Raw genomic sequence first — 5,595 nt, 5'->3', positions numbered from 1 at the left:
GTGATGATGGAATGACTGTGAAATGGAATGATATTAAAGAGAAAGATCCAGGAGGTTCACACAGCTTATGATCTCAGAACTCTGGGTTTTCACAAGGCCAGTTTCCTCTTTCTTTCTTATTAACAAAAAAATGCATCCTGAAACCCAACAAGTCAACACTACTCCAACAGGTTTCAAATATCTCAAACTTTATTTTAATGAAGAATCAGCCTCACAGACAGTGAGGTCCCTGTGGTTAACGTTTTGTGCCAGTATCTCAATTCTTGGCTTGTCCACTGCCAGCAACAGCCTTTGTTCCATGACATTTTTTTTTTCCTGGTGCCAAAATAAGTTTAATGAGGGCAACCTATATCAAAATACTTTCAAATTATATCTTCATGCATCATATCTCCACTACTTTCAACAGAGCAAACATTAGTATCAATTTATAATAAACAACTATTTTACCAAGGCTTGACTGTACAAATACAGCAAGTTACCAAGTAAGTGACAGATAATACAAAAACTTCATTATACAAAAAAGATTGTGATTTAAACAGATTAATTATTTCTTGCTACTTTATATTAGATAATGTAGCTTTGTTGAATTATCAAACAAGTAAAAAAAATCAACAAAACTTCATTCCGTACATTAGCTCAATTAAATATATGTATTAAATATATGTATTACAAGCTTACAAGGCTCATGTCATAGTTTTTCAATTTCCAGTCCAGGTTTTATAAATCTACCAGAATGGACTCCCCATTAGCACTGCATATCTACCACTTGTAAAATGGATAGCTTTTAGCTTGCATGTTGGGAGGGGAAGAAAAACAAAAAAAGACCCGACTCTTACAACAGCTCCAATAGTGAGAATGACTTCCAAAGTACAAAACCAAATTCAAAGTTAGAAATAGTCTCTTAGCAATGTATTATATAAAGAATAGTGAGAGGCTAGAGTTCCAGACAAAGTGATCTTCTTCCCTTTCTTAGTTTGCCAACTAAAACAGCTTCATAATATCTAAAAGTTTTATTTGAAAATTCTGCTGCCTTAAATATTTCTATTACAATTAAATATTCCTGAAAGGTGCCAAATCAAGAAATATAACCTTTTTATTCCTTAGAAGAACAACTATATCTCCCTCCTCATTCCTCTTTCCTTCCAGGCTGCTGTGATTTATAATAATGCAGGTATAAAACACACAAAATGATTCTTTGGTGTAATTCCATAGTAACTAAGATAGTTGGTTACAGAGTTGGGGGGGAGGCACACACATGACTGTCAGCCTAATGGTTCTTGATCCAGTTATTTTGATAGGAGAGAGAGATATTTTATTTCAATAATGAACGTTACTTGGTTCTATACCTTTCCCAAAGCAAGGAGGTGAGGAGAGGTAGATTGGGAGAAGAAATGGAAGGTGATAAAGGGAAAGAGAAATGCAGTATTCAGAAGACTGCTTACTGTCAAGGCACTGAGAACCCTAACATTAAAAGCCCAGACTATTTTGCCTCATGCTTTTAAGTACAAATTGACAGTTTTTTGTTTTGCTTTGTTGTTTTTTTTTTTTTTTTTTTTTTTCCCCATGGATAAAGACCTTGTGATAGACTACAACTACTACTCATCAATTAAAAAAAAACAAACATACATGTTAAGAAATCCACAAAGCCCCTAACAAGTCCCTCCATCTCCAGTATATTATAATGATTTTCATGTTTTGAAAATATTTAAGCATCAGCACACTGTATTATGAGAAATCCTTTCAAGGAGTTTAAACAGTTTTTCCATGCTCCAATTAAGTACTATCATACAATTAAACTACTACTACAGTACTACTGTAAACCTCTCTCTCTTTCACCCTACCCTCACACCTTTTTCCATTCCCTACCTCACAGAGGTATCTTAATGCTCCCCATCGGAAGTGGCAATAGTAATGCCTTCAGATTCTGTTGTTGCACGGATTCTTGGCACTTTCTTAGCAGGGCTTGGGATGTACTAAGAAGAGGAGGAAAAAGAAAAATTAAATGCAGTTTTCTAGTTTGTGTACATTCATAATTCAGGGCCAGTCCAACTCTCAAACAATATTCATGCTACACTGGATGGCTTGGTCTTAAGTCATTCAAATCAGTTATGCTTCATGCAAACTGATTATGTGAATCACAGAATCATCTAGGTTGAAAGAGACCTCCAAGATCATCTAGTCCAACCTCTAACCTAACACTAACAAGTCCTCCACTAAACCATATCCCTAAGCTCTACATCTAAACGTCTTTTAAAGTCTGTCAAAGATAGTATTCCAGAATCTAATGGTACTGGATTTATTACTAGCCTTGCAAGGAGGGGGGTTGAACTATAATTAATGCCAGTTGCTGTATATATGTAGGCCAAACGGGGTGAATTGAGGCTGATCTCAAAAATATTTGGGAAAAAAAACAAGATCACAGAATCACAGAATTGTCTAGGTTGGAAGAGACCTCAAGATCATCGAGTCCAACCTCTGACCTAACACTAACAAGTCCTCCACTAAACCATATCCCTAAGCTCTACATCTAAACGTCTTTTAAAGACCTCCAGGGATGGTGACTCAACCACTTCCCTGGGCAGCCCATTCCAATGCCTAACAACCCTTTCAGTAAAGTTCTTCCTAATATCCAGCCTAAACCTCCCCTGGTGCAACTTCAGCCCATTCTCCCTTATCCTGTTTCTTGCTTTGTTCTTGTTATGATGAAATGTACTTTTAAAAATCCGATGTTCAATTTTTTTCAAACTTCTGATTTGTATGTTACATATTTTAACAAAGCATTGAAGTAACTCGTTAAACCCTTTCCTCTTTTAACAGACATGCACATGCTAAGACAAACATAAATTATTCCAACTTTGATATAAAACTTTTAAAGAGTGCACAGTGTTCACCTCACAAACAATGCCTGGGTGGATAACTTCAACTCCTGCCTCCAGGAGTCCATCACCCATGAGTGGGTGTCATGCATAAGTTCTTCTGTATTTTTCATCCACACGCACAAGGTACCATATTCCCTCAAAGAGATCTACTGAACACTGTGGAATATAGTTGGCTGTTTTTAAAAAAAGCCAGTAACATACTGTTAGTTGGTTCCTGGTGAGAGTTTTATACAACACAGGCCTTTCACACATTGCAGTTTGGAAGTGGTAAGACAGGAAAACCAAGTCTGCATTTTCATTTCAGCCACATCAGGCCAATGAATACAAGGTATAGAAAAACACTTTACAAGCTATACAGAAGTAGAAAGAGTTGGACATTCTCTTCATTCTACACCCAAATCATTTAATTAAATTCATAAAAATTAAGTAATAAATATTTTACTGTAGGATTAGGAATGATTTATATTTATTAAATGATATGTTTCCTGTCTAATCTTCATGTTTTCATCAAAGACATCAGGTGCAATACGTTTTCTTGAGTCAAGTCTTGCTTTAAGATCAGAAAGGCTGGCAGTTATTTTGTCCAATGCAGAACCTAAAACATCAACCCATCATGTAAGGTAGCACAAGTACTGAGAGCTGCACACTAGCATGTTAACATTTCAAGACCGTTCAAAATATTTTGTGTTATAGAAATTAAACTTCTGGTTAGTTACAAATATTCCCAATTACTTGAGCAAAACACTTGTAGCATTTAAAAAAATATTATCTATTTGCACAAGGAGACACTTAAACCATTCCCTGGAGCTGGAATGGTCTTTAACTTTACTGTCATTAAGCACTGTTCTACAGGTTTACATAGGCTGGTAGGTAATGTTGACTCATGGAGAGCTGACTCCACAATCAGTAAGATTGTAAAGTAGGTATGTTTATACAGCACTGGGCGGCACAGGGGGTAGTCCCACCAAAGTCGTGTGCCCCTAACACGGCAATTTGCTTTGGTTATATGCAGTAAAGGTTTACATATGCATGAGGTTTCCCAGTATGCCTATACATATTCATAACCCGTCCCCGCTTAGTATTAAAATTAGTTCCAAGAAGTAATTTCCATAAACTCCTCCCCTCTGTGCTTGCGCAGTGCCTTCTGGTGGTGGGCACTGAGGGTTGTGAGGATGAAGTAAGATGTCTTCATCCCCAAGGTTGAACTTTTCACCTTGTCTCCTTGCGCATGCTCTCTGAGCCCTTGGTCACAGTCCGAACCATAAAGTTGGTTTGATCTGGTTCTTGGGGTCCCAGGGGCTCCTGTTATCTGGAAGCCTAAGTGCAGCACAGGCACATCGCAAATGTAGCACATATTAAGCAATGACTGTTGCCTACATATTCATTCTTAATCAATCACTCTCTAATTTCTAATCCCATGTTTCAATGTAACAAAGCATTTAGAGGCTAGCTGTGCAAAGGAGTTGATTAGAATATTTTCCTTTCACTCACCAGGAGTGGCATCCTGTGTAACTCTGATGGAATACAGTGTAGCAGCAAAACCAGAGCCATATGAGAACACGCTAATTCTTTGTCCTGTGAGCTGCTCTGGAGAGTACCTACAAATCAAACAACAGTTGTTTAAAGTGTTAGACCTGGGAACAGAGGCGGGGGCAGTGTCTCAGCGGCCGTCAGTGCCACCACCCACAGGGCCAACGGCGCTGCCCGTGGGGGGTCCCTTTGACCCCTGAGATCATTGGAAACAACTTCAGAGAGAAGCAATAAAGGCGGGGGGGGGGGGGGGGGGGGAAACTCGCTTTTCCAGTCCAAGTTCAGGATTGTGGGCAAAATGACTGGCAACCCTTCCATCGGGACCTTATTAAAGAACTACGTAAGACAGTGACCACTTATGGGTTATTGGCCCCATCTACGCAGTCCCTGCTGGAGAATGTCATGACAGGACAGCTTTTAACTCTCTTTGACATACGACAAGTAGCAACGATGATATTAACTCTGACACAGAAGTTATTATGGGAACAGAAATGGAGAGAATTGTGCGAACACTCAGCACTCCAAAATTTAGAAAGACAACCGGGGGAATCCACTTTTCAGAGTCGGTATACCTCAATTGATGGGTACAGACCCGATGGCGGATCCACACCTTCAGGCGAATCTAGATTCAGGCATTCTCCGGCTGACTGCAACCCTAGCCCTCCAGGCAATGTTAAGAATCCCAGAGAACTCCGAAGACAAGGAAGCCCGCGCAGCCCTTTACAAAGGTCCAGCAAGGGGTGTCTGAACCATACACGCAGTTTATCGATCGGCTTCGCGATGCACTAGATAAGCAGATTGACAATCGGGAAGCAAAAGACGCCTTGCTACAAAGGCTAGCGGTAGAAAACGCAAACACCGACTGTAAAAAGGTGCTACAGACTCTGCCCGTGAATGCAACAATAGTTCAGATGATAGAGGCGTGTAACCAAGTGGGTTGTATCGAACATCATACCGAATCGCTGGCGTCCGCTTTTGCAACAGCACTAACCATCAGTCAGGACCCCCAGGGGAGATAAAACGCAGTCGGTGTAGAGACCCGAACCACCTAGTCTCTGCATGCCCCAGGTGGGGGCGGGGGCGGGCAGCTCGCCTCCAGTCCCGCCCACTTTGTATCCCGGATGTGGGAGGGGACGCTACTGGGCGAGCCAGTGCCGCTCTAAATACAACGCGGAAAGACAGCCTC

At 40.3% G+C, this 5,595-nt stretch overlaps 1 long non-coding RNA gene across 1 annotated transcript; it reads right to left on the bottom strand.

Annotated features, from left to right (window-relative positions):
- Positions 1-444: 444 nt before the first annotated feature.
- Positions 445-5,391, bottom strand: LOC309889434. The gene is made up of 3 exons (XR_014319242.1): positions 5,365-5,391; positions 4,371-4,477; positions 445-1,973 (listed from the first exon to the last, which is right to left on the bottom strand). It is a non-coding gene; the product is annotated as an uncharacterized lncRNA (long non-coding RNA).
- Positions 5,392-5,595: the final 204 nt, after the last annotated feature.

This window comes from Aythya marila (assembly GCF_965140915.1).
Source record: "Aythya marila genome assembly, chromosome: W".
Taxonomy (NCBI): domain Eukaryota; kingdom Metazoa; phylum Chordata; class Aves; order Anseriformes; family Anatidae; genus Aythya; species Aythya marila.
This window is presented reverse-complemented; position numbering and strand designations above follow the sequence as displayed.